The following is a 16356-nucleotide window of genomic DNA, read 5'->3' as shown; positions in this document are numbered from 1 at the left end:
TACAAAATAGAACCTCCAAAATGTCAGTAGTTTTTTAGAAGCTTAATGTACGACGAACAAGAAAAAAATGGTACTTTTTTTGTTGATTCTGGCTTCGTAACAAAAAAGAAGCCGTATGGCTAGCAAAGCCAAGCATGCGAGGAACGTCGCTAGCAGCAATGGCGCCGCCCACGGCGGCCCGCGACTGCAGCGACAGATTTCCCTCTAGTATATATTAGTATGAAACTCTATGCTCCCACCCTCCCTCGGTTTTTAGCCCGGGCCCAGAAATGGCACACACAAGGTTTCAGCAGCTGTACCGACCGATGGCAGTCATCAATCGGGGACCTCTGACTATAGCCGTTTCTGTCTCCATCCAGGCCGAAAACGCGAGAAGCAACCGGCTAAAGCAAGTGTTAGAGCCACAACCATCATCGATTGGGTAGAGATCGGGCGCAGTACGGATGAAGAGCGAGGGAGATTGCACAATTACAGAGAAGAAGAAGCCCATCGGAGAACACGCAGGATGCATTGGCTCCCGCTTTGACCGACGATTTTTGCGATTTCCCCGCAGTGTTACTGATGTAGTTGGTATCACCTGCTTCACAAAGTTGCGCCTGACCGGTTGATACCAGTATAAACCACATAGGACCGTCCGTACGCCGGCACTGCCCGATCGAAGCTTGGACCACATCGCACATCACGCCTAGGCCTACTATGGCCGCGGCGGCTGCAGCCACCACTACAGCTCCCGCACCTGTGCCCTCGGAGAGCCATCAGTTACAACAGTCGCCGCAGTTCAACAGCCAGGAGAAAGCCATGGATTTCGACGAGCTTAGCGGCCGAACAATTGCCCAGCCCGGCCCTTGGAAAGAGATGCTCAGCGCCAGACGCCGCACGCCACCGCAAGCCAACGCTCAAACATCCGGTAAGCCCATTACCCCTCTAAGAGCACCGCCTGCCCCCCGTCTCCCAGAAATGGACTACAAAGTAATATTTCGACCACGCGACGGCCTACGACTAGCCTCATGGAGTGACCGCCAAATCACAGCTGGTATCCAAGCGGCCAGTGCAATACCTGAAGGCGCATTCAATCAGCAGGTAGTGATCCAAGTCCAGGCTGTGCAAAATCTAATAGTAGCCAGTACGCCTAATGCAGAATGCGCAGACGCTCTCAGTGACGTGACGTCAATTCAACTAGGTGCAGTGACCTATACGGTTCTCCCCTACGTGAAACACTTCCCGGGTACAGTTAAAGGCGTCATCCATGGCTTAGACCCTGGTACCACCACCGAGCAACTGCCCTACATCATTGCGTCGTCTGGACCCCGCATAGTGCAAGCCCGGATGCTTGGCAAATCGACGTCTGCCGTAGTGACTTTTGAAGGCCCCCACGTGCCTTTCTACATCCGCGCCCATGGAATGCATACTCGGTGCCGCCCGTACCGTCGATCAATTCAGTGCTGCACTTTGTGCGGGGACATCGGTCACCGACGCGACGTTTGTCCCACGCCGGACGTAACTACATGTGCCCACTGTCATGAGCGTGATCCCTCCCAAGACCACGTGTGCAACCCGAAGTGCAAATTATGCGGACTTGCACACCCAACGGCCAGCAAGGAATGCCGGCAGAAACTTCGTCCTCCCCCGCCACCCATCCATGTACGAGAACGCCTCGCCCGTGTAGAGGTGCTTCCTCCCCTCCAGCCTCCCTTACAAACTCAAACCAGCCATCCACTGTCGTCTCATTACCAGCCGGGCAGCAGCGGACGCCGTCAACAACCCATGCAACTCGCCAACTGGTCTGCCGTAGTTGCCTCGGGGATACCGCAGCCGGGAGATTTCCCCCCATTACCAGCCCAACCCGTCCTCACGCAGGCGCCGATTGACGACCCTCGCACGTACCAGCTACAACGGGAAAACGCACAACTCAAAAAGCAACTCGAAATGCCGGCACCGACTGATGACCCTCGCATGCAACAGCTACAACAGGAAAACGCACAACTCAGAAAGCAACTTGAAATGCAGGCGGCTCGCACCGAAAACCTAGAGCGTCGCATCGAGGAGTTACTAGCCCGCCTCACAGCGCTTCAGGCGCCTCCTGCACAGCAAGCCCCAGAAATAGTGACGCGCTCCAACACAGTGCAGCCAACTTTCCAGGCCCCTGAGACACCTGACCTCGTCCGTATTGAACATCTAATCAGATCCCTGAGTGAAACTATGGAACGCCGTATCACAGCATTGGAGCAACGACAAGAGGCTGCAGAGTCGGTGAAAAGGAAGACCCGCAAAAAGAATAAACACCAAAGCCTCGGAAACTCGACCACTGCTCCGAACGACAACCCTACCAACGACCCGCCCAGCCAATCGACCAGTGCCATGGCTTCAGAGGACGAATGGTAAACCTGCCATAATGGTGGTCCCTAAGTGTCCTGTGAACCCACCAACAGTTATTTGGCAGTGGAACTGTCGTTCGTTTCGCAGCAAACAAGCATCGTTGTCTTTCTACGCGTCTCAACACTCACCCATCGCCATTGCGCTACAAGAAACAGACACGGACAAAGTGCATCTCCGAGGCTACACAACTTACACCACGGACCAACAGAAGAGGACAGCGATACTCGTACAGACGAGTACAGCAGCGCAAGTACACTCCCTGCCCACATCTATTGACTACACTTTTATCGAGCTTCTCCCACCAAAGAAAAATCAGAATAGCCTTTTCCTTCTAAATATCTATAGCCCTCCGACGGCCGGCCTAGGGGAGATTGACCGCCTCTTCAAAACGGTTAAACAGCGCACTAGGGGTCATGCTTTGGTAATAACAGGAGATTTTAATGCGCAACACACAGCTTGGGGATATCATAGGGACAACAAAAAAGGACAACAACTTTACGATGCCATACGAGGTAATAGCTTGCACTTGTGCAATGCCCCGGACACTCCGACCCGGCTCGGTAATAGTGTCTCTCGAGACACTACCCCAGATCTTACTTTAACACACGGAGTTAAAGATCCAACATGGGAATGTCTCTTTGAAACGCTGGGCAGTGACCATTACATTATTCAATTGCAAATTTCGAACTATCGCACTGATTCACAAAAGATCGGCACTGCCCGCATAACTGATTGGCAGAAATTCCGCGAATCGGCACCAAACGGTCCCATTCAAGACATCGAAGAATGGGCACAGAGAATGTTAGAAATTTTCCAAAAACAAACAAAAGAATTGCCTCTCACGCAAGATTGCCCCGCTGTAGATGCACACCTCTTACATCTGTGGGAGGCCCGAAGAGGGCTAACTAAGCGATGGAGAAAACACAAAACAAATCGAAAAATACGTATCAGAATAGCTAAATTAACGCAGGAAGCAGCTGAATATGCTAAAACACTCAGCCAACAAAACTGGGCTCAATTCTGTACGCAATTGCAGGGTACACTGGGTACCCGTAGAACGTGGCATCTGCTTCGATCCCTCATGGGAAACAAGGAATCTAAATCATCCATAGCCCATCAATTAAAGAGGCTTATTCATAACTATCCCGGAACAGAGGCGGAACTCCTCGAGGAGCTACAAAAGCCATGGAAAGACAGCGCCCAACTTACGCTTCCTCTCCCACCGTACAATGGCGCCCCTAACCCCGAACTGGATGCCCCCTTTACCCTTGCCGAAATAGAAGCCGCCGCACGAAACCTCACCCGGAACACTACACCTGGAAAGGACAAAATTCCGAATAAGCTCCTCCGAAATCTCGACTGTGAAGCAATAGAAGCCCTTCTAGACTATATAAATAATAATTGGGTAACGGGACAAATCCCTCCACAGTGGAAACATGCCGATGTAACATTAATACCTAAACCTGGAAAGCCGTTAACAACAGGGAACTTGAGACCCATATCGCTTACATCCTGCGTAGGAAAATTATTTGAACATATGGTCCAAAATCGTCTCTCCCCTTTCATTGAAGACCATGACCATTTTCCCAACACTATGTATGGGTTTCGCCCACACTTATCCACTCAGGACGTACTCATTCAAATTAAAGAAGACATTCTTGACCGGCTTCCCAAGAACCATAAGCGCTGCATCCTGGCTCTAGACATAAAAGGTGCTTTCGACAACATCAGTCACCACGCTATCCTTCAGGGCCTTTCATCCATTGATTGTGGGCACAGAGTGTACAATTACGTCGCAGCCTTCCTCACGAAACGCACCGCGACCATTGGAATTGGACATTTACGGTCTGCTCCTTTCAAAACGATCGCTCGTGGCACCCCACAGGGGTCAGTCATCTCGCCACTTTTGTTTAACCTTGCCATGAAGGACCTCCCACCATTATTGCAAGATATTCCCCACCTTTGTCACGCCATCTACGCAGATGATCTCACCTTTTGGACGCCTACAGGATCCATGGGTGAGCAACAAGAAGCACTTCAAGCCGCTATAGACAAGGCGCAAAGATACCTTCGAGAACGAGGTCTTGAATGTGCCCCAGATAAATCGGCACTTTTGACACTTAGTGCTGGTACCCCGAAACAAAAGTCCACCGTCCCAGACCCGGACCTATTCATCAATGAGCAACCCGTCCCAACTGTGCCTCACTTGAGAATTCTTGGACTTGTTATCCCTAAAAATGGCTCTGGGCTCCACACAATCGCTCCCCTCCAGAAGACTGTCAACCAGCTGACACACATAATTCAGCGCGTCGCACATCGACGATATGGCCTCAAAGAACCTGACACGCTCAAAATAATACAAGCAGTACTCATAAGTAGAATCACCTATGGAACACCGTACTTGGCCCTTAAAACGAACGAAAAAGCCAGATTAAATATAATTATTCGCCAAGCCTACAAGACTGCGCTCGGACTACCCTCGAAGACATCGACATCTAAATTATTACAATTAGGCGTACATAACAGTTGGGAGGAGTTACAAGAAGCGCACCACACTTCTCAGATAGAGCGCCTGAAGAAAACGACGACGGGGCGTGCAACTCTTCACCGATTAGGTTATACCACTCCACCGGTTAAAGATCAGAAAACAAGCATACCTTTGAAGATTCGACAGCACATACGAGTGGCCCCAATACCAAGAAATATGCATCCACAGTACAACAAGGCCAGAAGAATTGCCAGAGCACGAGCCATGTCCGCCAGATATGCAAACGACCTAAATACCTGTTATGTGGATGCATCTCCTTATCCGCACCATCCGGCCCACGTAACTTGTGTAGTGAATGGACGGGGCCAAGAGATCACATCCTGTACCGTCAATACCACAGCGATTGATACTGCCGAAGAAGCCGCGATAGCCCAAGCCATCATCACTGCCCAATACCCAATCACCATACTTACCGACTCTCAGGCAGCGTGCAGAAATTACTCACAAGGTCGAATTTCTGAAACGGCACTTCGTCTTCTTTTAACAAGACAGAGCATTCCCGAAGTTTATATAGTTTGGGTGCCAGGACACGAATCCCTTGAGGGGAATGAGGCGGCTCACGCCGCTGCCCGCGATTACATACACCGGGCCATTTCTCTCACGGGGCAGTCACCACCTCAGCCACCTAATCCGCAACCTCTCTTGCGCTACACAGATATATTGGCGGACTACCGACTCAAACGGCAAATTTTCCCCATTCCACACCACCAACTCACAAGGGATGAAGCAACAACGTTCAGACGACTTCAAACTAACACGTATCCACACCGTACCCTTCTTCATGCCATTTATCCGACAGATTATCCAGCCACCTGCCACTACTGCCCAGCGCCCGGTACCCTATACCATCAGGTGTGGGAGTGCCAAAAGACACCGGACCTGCACCCAATCCCCAACCCCTCTATACAACAGTGGACGGCGCGGTTGACCAGCAAGGACCCTACGTTCCAGCTTGACCTGGTGCAAAGGGCCCGCGCAGCCAGCCGCAGCCAGGGGATCCCGGACTAGGGATCCCCTCCACCGGGCGGGTGCCCTAACAACTGCACCTGTTGTTTTAATAAAGATTTGTTTCATTCATTCACAATTACAGTTGGACCAAGTTGATACGTTCCGGGTATATACGATATCCCGGTTGCTACGTTCTCAACTGCGAACACTAAAAATGCCCCATCGCGTACGGTGTTTTGTTCCGGTTACTACGTTCCTGGATAACACGATTTCCCGGTGAGTACGTTAAACATTTTAAATCGTTTATCCAACTACGATGGGATGACGCGTTTTACGGTGAACAAAAAACCTGCTGACGTGCGTGCGGACCGAACTTCAGCGGGGGCGGCGCAATGAACAGGCCCCGAACGGTATTGGGCCGCATGGGTCACCGTGGCGGGTTTCCTGCAGTGCTGAACTTGCAGGAGTCCCTTGGTGACACGGCTGCCTTTAGCAAACGTTACCTGCATTACGACGTCTCAACCTTAAAAACGCTAACCTTGTAAGAAATCGTGGCGGACTCACGCCATGCAACAGCGCCGGCGCTAGACGAAGCCTGCGAGAAAGATGGCGGCGAAGATGGGGAGAAGAGGTGGCATCTGCGTCGGCCTCATTTGCTCAGGCAGTAGTCGGCTGGGACGCGGTGCGAAGTTACTTTAGCGCGACGGAGAATCCCAGTGCGGGCAAAAGTCTGCAATGTATAGGAAGGAGCTCTTGCTCTCAAAGGGCCGACCCATATGCCAGACCGACATGTACATGTTCGTCTCTCGATTGCTTTTTTTGTTACTGCGTCCTATCATACGTTTTGGCGGATAGTACGTTTCTCTCTCTCGTTTTTTTTTAATGTATCAACGAGGTCCCACTGTACAACGTCACAATTCTGGTAGCTATCTGCAACTTCAGCTTGCAAGCTTCGTACCGCGTGAATGAATGTGTGGTTATGTCATTTGTCTACCGTTATATCATTTGTCCACCGCGTTTCTCTGCACCCATCCGCAGCTCGTAAGTGGCATTTCACGTTCCCCACTGCAGCTGCATCAACAAGCCATCAGCAGGGGCCTGTCTGAGGGCTGGTGCACCTTAGGGGATCGGGTCGTCAGCGTCTCCTGTCGTCTTTGTCTCTTGTCGCCACGGTAAATAAGGTTGTCAAGCGTTGGTCAAAAAACAAGTGTATAATAGATAACAGCGGTTCATATTAAATAAACATGAATTAATCTAATTTAATATGAAGGAATGATCCGGATTTCGTTGCATTAATAAATGAAATTCGTTAAATTCGGTCTCGAAATCGGTTTCAAACGCAAGGGAGGGCGCCACCGCCTCATCCAGCGCGCGATTGCTCCTCCCCCAACGGCACTTCTTCCGTGCCCAATCAGCGCGCCGCGTGAGAGAGGCAACGGCACGCATTGGCTCCAGAAACATTCTTTTCTGCGATGGACGGTTAACTACAATCTCTCAAGGAGCGGCAATGTATATAGTTGAAACAAAATCGCCTTCTGTCTCTCATTGCCCATTAGCAGCGATTTTGCTTTGGGCAACACCGGCGCATACTGCACGCTTCTCCCCTCCGCAGGTTTAACGTTAGTGGAGATGACCCGGAATACTTACAAAAAAGCAGCGTTTGTACATATGTTCTATGTCTGTAAATAAAGCAGTTGTTAGTTGGTCTTCGTCCTGCATTGTTGTCGTCATGGTTCTTGTGCCACACGGTTCAAAGTTTAGGCGCTTCCCCCCTCAGCTATGGAACCGCATCCCTGAGACAACCTACAGCTGCTCAACCGAGTGCAGACGTCCTAAGCTTACGAAACCCATTTTGGAATTCCTCAAAAGTAGTAATAATAGTGTACAATAGTCGAACTTCGTTAATTCGAATTACGAGGGGATAGAAAATCTTTTGCAATCAGCCAGCGTTTGAACTGGCGGGGGTCGCATTGATCGGCAGTACAGCGAACACTACCGGTATTAGAAGCGCATACGCGATAAAGTAGACGTTATTGTATGTCCTTCAGAATGCACTTTCAGTATTTATGTGCTGCGAAAGTATGGCATACGCAATGAATGGTTTGAGATGCGAACCTGAAGAAGCGGGCGCGCATTGCCAGACAACGATCCATATTGCGCAGGTAGCGTGGCTTATGATAGCTGCTTCGGTGTGCACGCAGCAAGCACGTGGTTACGAGTTTGGGGAGCTGTCGAGGCTAACGACGCATTGAACTTTGACCTTCATCACGAAAAGTATTCTGTGCGGGCGGGGAATATTGTTCGGATAAACCCTAGCACGTGTTTCAGGTTCAACTTGGGTTCCACTTAGTTTTCCACCATTCAAGTACACGTCACTTTGATGGGACCAATGGCCCAGTTCGAACTATCCATTGGTTCGAATTATGCCGCTTCAAATTAACGAGGCTCGACTGTTTTTATTCGCAGTGGATGTAAACCGCGTGAAGGTTCGGAGGGTGCGCGTGTATGCTCCTTATGGGTAAAAATCCGGAGTTTTTATACTCTCGTGGGTGGAATGCTTTAGAGTAATGCTTGTGCATGCGTTACCTGCACAGTGAGCTACCCGGCACTGCTATTGTGGGGTCGCCGGTATTCCCTGTGCTTTAGAGCTAAGGATTTGCAAGTGGCACATTTGCGATGTGGTGCTCACATCCGTTCCATCTCCGCAGCCACCACAACCGCATCATACCAGTTTAACCAAATGTAGTGTTATGCAATCGTGTAATGTGGCAATTATTTAAATATCGAACTCATATTGCAACCGATTCTATGGCCATAGTTGCGCCAGTCAAAGTGCTTTGTTTACGTTTTGTTGCCAGCGCCCAACCGCATCGCGTTAGGTTGCGCTGTGCTGAGAAGGGGCACCCGTGTTTTCTTGAGGGTGTTGGGCCACATCGTGCGACATGGAAAGAGAGAAACAACGTCAAGTGCACGTCACTGAACCACACTATTCTGGCATTATCAGAAATTTTACGGGTTTAATTACAGATTTCCTCAAGTGCTACGCTAGGCAATAATAGATGTTGAAAAATCACACAACATTCGATTCCCGGGCAGTGAACTCAGCAAGTCAGTTTCGTTGACTCCTTTTTCGCAGTTGCTTCTTCCGTCAGTGTTCAAGGAAACGATCGCCGTAACGACCTTTATTTGGCATTGAAAACGATTTTTTTTCCTATGCGACATGGGATGGGAGTTCTGGATGACACCCTGTATGCCCCTAACGGCCGATAGGAAGCGGTTAAGCTCAAGCAGACCTAACCAGATCTAACACGTATCTAACACACTGGTTTCGCCCTACATTTTATCTTCTGCTAGAAAAATCCGCAAGAAACGCCGCTATACAAATATGATCAATGAAGGCAGTTCACCTGTTGTGTTAGAGGAGCCTCCGGAAGTGGTGCCCTTCGCTAAACCCTATGGGGAGGGCGTTGTAGGGGGGTTGTTGGAGAAAGTGTGCTTCACAAGTTCTTGGCGAGAAACGAGAACTCTTCGCATGACTGATTCGTGTGCTGGAAAATGGTCTCTTGATCGCGGCCACGATTCCGAGGCGGCCGCAATAGGGAAGATGTTACGCATGCCCTCTATAGACGCTATTCTATAGCCAACATACTGCGAGTACCGGGATGTACGCAAATGAGGCGCTTGTGTGTAGTGATGCTCTGCGGAAGGCGGTCCGAGCCGTAGTCAGGGAAGAGCTGATTAAATGCGTTCCAACCATGCCAACGTTCAATCATTTATAGAACTCCGACAGCCCCAAGTCAGATTAACGCGGCGTCCGGTCGTCATTTTCCCGCGTCAGTTTGAAGCAGTTAGGAGACCCCGTCATACCACCGGCTCACGGCCTGTCGCGCAACACGGCACCACCAAGTAGGACCTTACTGACGTCCTGTTTGCAGGCTTTGTGAAAAAGCCTGTCATGTCCACCTGCACTGCACTTAGAAGCGACTAAGCATCCCACTTGCGACAGCGACTTGTGCGCCTGCGGGCTGTTGAAACCGCATGACATCTAAGAAAATCCGTCGAAGCAAAGTAGAATACATGTTTAATCATCTGCAATCACCCAACTGTATTGATCACAGGACCACCATAGCGTCGCTGACCCAGCTCATAGCAGCTTCCATAGACCACGTAGAGGGAGCGGAAGGACGTGCTTCTGCTGGTGAACTTAATGTACTACGAAATAATTACACCTCTAAAAAGACGAGACGACACACTAAAGTACGAGGCTCAAACAAAAATCCCCGACCCACAAGTTTGAGCAACTTGAAAGCGACTTCCGAAAGTGGCTATCTTCTTACGTGATGATAGAAATACCGAAAACCAGGACCATTCCTTATGCAATGCCCCGACGGGCGCAGAACGCGACCGCAACTACGTACAAACTACACCTATCTAATCACGGCCGTGGGTTTTCAGCACTGGTGCATACTGGAGGGCACTTGTCTAGGATGCACACAACGTGCGCAGCTAAGCTCAAAAATTACAATTAGAATTCACTGTGGTAATTGACGTTGCATTGGAATCGTTGCTTGCTTTCAGGGGTACTCACAAAATTGCATGGAAGTAATTGGGACCGGTTGTGAGTGTGTAAATTTAATTCGAATTGCTTGGTAATACATAGAAATATTCTAGGTTTGGAAGTTGGCAATAATTAGATGTAATTGCCTGGGAGTACAGGAAATCACTTGGAATTTTCTGAAATTTCTTGGGATTGCATAGAGTGTACACACTTTCTTAAATTGAATTATAAATTCCGTACTTTCAATTCTCGAGGGTTTAAAATTCGAATTTTACATTTCCCTTCTCGGCTATTTCTCAAAACAAGAGGAGTGTTCCGAGTGAACCTGTAGATAGCCTCAGTAGCGTACACGAAGTGCCGAGCTTTTACCTAGCTGGGAACACAATCTCGCTGGGCCAGTTTGATCGGTTGATCGAGAGGCTGAGGGCCGAGCGAGAAGAATGGAGTGTGAAGACGATGGAGAAGAAAGGGAGGAATGAGTAGGAGAACAAATTGAATGCTAAATTTCTACCCCAAATCCCAACCCTCCCTATGAGCAGAGAGTGGATCAGCTGACCAGCTCCGAGCTCTCGGATGAGCGCCGACTGGTGGAATGGGCCCGGAGGGCGAGCGAGCTCCAAGGCATCTTGTAAAAAGGATTCCTATCACTGGGTGGAGGCCCTAAGAACGTCCTCCTGCTCATTACTACAACGAATCTTTGTCTCTCTCTCTCTCTCTCTCTATTAGTAGGAATATTTTATTACAAAATTACGTGAAAGAGAACGCTGCACACGTCCTCGAACTGGCTTATTATATTTACTTACTTCACCGAGAAGTTTACAAAAAAATAGTCATGAATCCCAAAAAGAAATATCCTTAATAACGGCGTCACTTCTGCACTTTCACAACAACGTAAAACATCGGACGAGCTTGCATACCACCCCATGTTCACGAAGTGAAATGTCCGATAATTTGTGGCGCATTTATCTCACGGTTCTCCAGGGGACTTTTTTTACCAGAGACGAAAACGTGGAATAAACCGATTAGACGAATTTTGCACTTTTTCGCCTTGCATTCCGCGATGACTCGTTGCGTTCATAAGTCTTCTATTGCATTCTTTGTGTTGGAAGAAACAGTACAATGTTGTTATAAACATTTTTATTTCGCAGGTACTCCCACTTGTCCCCTAAACCACGCAATTTAGAAGGTTCTTGCTTTTTTTTTCGATTTTTAGCATACCTTAGCGAAATAGCGGTTGATTTGTCGCGTTCTCTCTTTCATGTGATCGTCCAGAGTGTACCCACTTTTGCACCCTTGCGTGGAGTGTCCAATGTGTACCCTTTTCCTCTAAGAGGCTAAGCCAGGATGGCAGTTTCGATAAATGAATACGTAACTAATACACACTGTTGCACATTTATTGTCAGTTTCTTTTTCCTCAAACCAGTATAAAGTTCTACGTATACAAAATAATGCAACCAAGTTAGAACGATCTCATCAGTAGTAGAACCCAGGAAAGTGCTAACGCGAAAGCAGTATAGGAATCTGCAGGTCGAAAATGTGGGGGCGCGGGCATACAGTTGGTAAATAGAACTGGCGACAGCGTCAAGGGCAGAATTATAATTTAGAGTGTGTTTGAGGTGCAAACCAATTTCGTGGTATGTAGGTGTAGATGAAAATCGAAACCAGGGCCTCAGCGGAGGGTGAAACAAGCACTACGCCTCAACTCCACCAATGGCTTAATGTCTCGGAGTGACTGAACGGGTGCCTGAAGAATGCCCGTGGCCTCAAGCTCAAACACCTGCGTTGGTTACATTTTCTGAGCTTGTGAATGCACTGCGGCCTGTAACTTTGACACCTGAGTTAGAAATATGCTTTGACGCCGACATGAATAATTTGAGAGTGCTAAATGCCGAGGTGGCAATAATGGGCTGAAACGTGCGTTTCGCTTGATGTTTGTTTAGCTTCCCGACAGGAACAAGACAATGTGGTGGCATCACCTTAGGACTAACGTTGAGCTTTGAGCTCCAACTTCGTCAACTGGTACTCGCAGCCTTGCGTGCACTGAGTTTCGTGTCGCTTGCACGTGATAATCCTCGACGCTACCGCTACTTTACGTTAATAGTACATGTAAGGCTAACGAAGGTGCTGACCGACGCTCTCAATCGTAGTAAGAGAATAATAGGAAAAAAATTGCGCACATATCTACTCGCTTCACGCAAATATCATCCCAAGATGGCAGTTGTCTACCGTTCTTACCAAGTAAACCGAGCAAAATCATAGCATCATTTTCATCATTCCAAACTTCCCCAGCACGAGCGATGAATGGCTAGATAAGGTACACGATCTCTACACACCGTTTGTGCTAGATACTTTCTCTCATCAAACAGGGGTTCCATGAATTCAGATCTCGACGCCGAGATTACGAAGGCGGAGGTCCGAGGTGCCCTCCTTAAACTCCGACCCGTGTTGATCACCGGAGCAGAATGCAGTACAAATAAAATGCCCCAGAGTCTCGACGACAACTCCGCCTCGGTCGTCCCGGCGTATTTTAATCACTTCTGAAAGCGAGGCTCCCTACCTCCGGTCTCAAAAAAACATGCCAAAATCACCCTTATTCCCAAACCGGGTAAACCACTGTCCATCGAACATCTCAGACCAATTTCCCTCACCTCTTGTATGGGGAAGGTTCCTGAACAAGCCGTCGTCGCGCGCCCCATGTCGCATCCCAAATCATTCGGCGCACTACCGCATTCCATGATCGCATTCCGAACTGGTTTATCCCCGCAAGACCTCCTTCTTCAATTGTCCCGGCAAGTCATCACCCCCTGCTATGTTCAATACGCCTGCCATCCAGGCTTCAGATCTTACTATGGCATTTGACAGAGTTTCGCGCACAGCGGTACTGCACAGTGACATCCCCCCGTTAGGCACGGCATTCATTGAAGTCGGCGATATCCCATGGAACGCCATGGCCCTAACATCTATGTGTACACCACAAGGCACTGTGCTATTGCCACTGCTCTTCAATCAGGCCATAATGAACGTACCTAAAAGCTAATTCTGCATCTGCTCGTCAGCCTATATGGAGACGATATCACCGTCTGCTTCACGCGAAGTAGTGGTACCCCCATTGAGGAAGCCTCCAAACTGGCGCTCAAACAGTCGCGGATGCAGCCAAACTAGCTGGTCTCACCCGTTCATCCACCAAGTCGGCATTACTTCTCCTGCAACCAAACCGCGGATCAAGACCTCGACCTCACAAAAATATCTGCATTGATGACCCCCCGATTCCAGAGGTGCGCACCAAGGTGGTGTGTTTACTGAAGCAGCACACCAGGGCGAATACCCAATATAAATCTCACTTGAATAAGCATGTAGTACAATCGGTATTATCAAAGGAATAACTAACCGGTTGCGGGGCCTACTAGAAAAGGAGAGGCTATATTTGATTCAGGCAATAGTCATCAGCACGATCACGTATTCCCTACTTTATTTCACAATAGCGCAGTCGAATGTTAAAAATTATTTGGCTTATTACGGAATGTGTGTGTTCTCGGCTGTGCGTGCTTTCCCCGTGGTGTCTAACTGAAAAGAAGTCCGGTGCTGCTGTGGGTCGGGTTCAGGATGCTGTATTTTGCTCCATTTCAGTTCCAGTAAAACTTCTGCACCGAACCGGGTGGTTAGTGGAAATTAAAACTGGTCGCGAGAAATTAATGATCTTGTATTAAAAAGCAACGATCAAGACAAACTACAGTGTTGGTTAACCAAAATTACTACGTTTCCCCCACGAAACTGGTCAGACGCGTCCACTTTAAACGACTGGGCTCAATAATAGGCAAAACAGTTGCAGTAGTAATAATTCACCAGGGCTGATATTGTCACTTGAACTAGATAATATTGCAGTGGGGGGGGTGGAATTATACTAAACCCACCACCACGAAACATGTATACATGATTTAACAGCGCCCTATTTCTGCTTGATCGTTCCCCTTCAATGCTTACAAACAGTAAAAAAACTGATAGCCCTGTTCTTATTCTTTCCCCTATTTCTAAACTCCTGATGTTGCAGAGAACGAAATAGCAGTTTTCGATGTTTTATATCTTGGTGCTGTTAAAACTACGTCTCTCGAAGCCAGAATAAAGTTGAGCGAGTTACCAGGGGTTGTTCTTAACAAATAAAATAAGATTGCATTTCCTTCATTGGCTCCTTAAGCGTGTCATCTGAACAGCGACAGGAGACACAACAGAATAATAGCTCCGAATTTGGTGCTTTCGGTATCTAGCTGCCTTTGCCTTCAACCAACAGGGAAACATACTTCCGAGCTCGCGAAGGCTGAAAAGGTCGATGCAGAAGCTTTTATACGCAAGGCTTACAAGCTGGCGTTGGAACTACCTGTCAGCAGCACCTAGACACAGAAACTCGTACATTTGGGAGGAGTTCACAATTCCTTCGATGAACTCCTCGAAGCTCATCGTATGTGCCAATTATTACGCCTAATATTCGCCTCCACTGGTTGAACGAATTTAATTCAACTGCGCCTGCGCTCACCACTAGAACACCCCCAGGCCGGTGCGATTCAGCTTCCGAGGGATATTCGCAAGTTTACCGATGTGGCTACACTCCCCCTCAACGTTCATCTGATACTCCACTAGGCTCGCAGAGTCTCCAGAGAGAAAGCGATCTCCAAACAACACGGGGGGGCGCTGCGAGCGCGCGGAGCGAGCGAACGCACTTCACATCGGCTCCGTCGACTATGCTAATTATCAGCGGATCATCGACCCCTACCGGAGCAATTTTGGTACGTGAGCGTTCCTCTTAACTAGCGGACCACGTTGATACCAAATTTGGGCCATTTTACCCAATTTTCGAGGAATTAAGACGACTTTTACGTCTAGAGTGGGCGCCGCCCCGCTAAGCCTAACGCTGACTGCCTCCGCGGCGGCCATGTGCTCGGCCGTCGCGGCCCCTGAAGCGGCCTTGGGCGCCGTTTCTGAGTTCGCCACGACTCCTGGAGGCGAAATGGATTACGGAAATGAAGAAATCCAAGCCATGGACATCACTGCTGCGACTATGGATGGAGACCAGACTCGCAAAAGGAGACACGGCCACGTGGACGTAGACCCAGCGAGGGAGAAGGCTGCTAACACTACTTCGGGACCGCCACCCAGTGCTTGCGGGAGCGTTTCGGCTATCGGCGACGGCAGCTTTGCCAAGACCGGCACCGGACTGTGCACCGAATCAGTGGACTGTGCGAGTGAACCGGCGAACTTGTGCGCGGGTTGGACTGTTGTAGTCTCGCGCCGCAGCAAGAAACAGCAGGCAACGGGAACCTCGTCGCAGCAAGGGACCCAGCCTAAAGGTAAGCCGAGCACATCTCTCTCGGCTTCGAACGCTAGAAGTAAAGAGGAGCGACAACGCGCAGCCAAAGCGCAATTTGTAGCTAAAGTTAACGCCAATATGGCCAAATCGGCACGCATGCCAAACTTTGCCGGGAAGGACGAGCACCGCGTGGTGGTTAGGCCTCGTGTCGGGCTAGTCGTAAGCACGACTGCGATGACTGTTTTGCGTGGAGCGATACTCGCAGCAGCCAACATTACTTATGAGGAAGCAGAGGAGGACTCAATTGCCCTTAACGCCGCTCAAAACATCATAGTGCTGAGTACGCCCAGCGAAAAGAGATCTTTCCAGTACGGATCGATCAGAAGACTAACGATCGGAGAATGCTCGTACGAGACTTTCGCGTACAAAGCTACCCCGGGCAACACCTCCCGTGGCGTGATCAGCGGGGTTGAGCACGATGAAACTGATGAGGAGATCACCAAGTGCATCGTGAACAAGTACAATCCAACGGCCATGGCCGCGCACCGACTGGGCCACTCCACGTCGGTTGTAATATTATTTGAAGGGCAAAAGGTCCCGCACTACGTAAAGTACGGAGGCTTTATT

Source organism: Haemaphysalis longicornis, unplaced genomic scaffold, assembly GCF_048455015.1.
Source record: "Haemaphysalis longicornis isolate Haplotype H1 unplaced genomic scaffold, Haemaphysalis longicornis Haplotype H1 scaffold_17, whole genome shotgun sequence".
NCBI lineage: Eukaryota > Metazoa > Arthropoda > Arachnida > Ixodida > Ixodidae > Haemaphysalis > Haemaphysalis longicornis.
Note: the sequence above shows the minus strand (reverse complement) of the source record.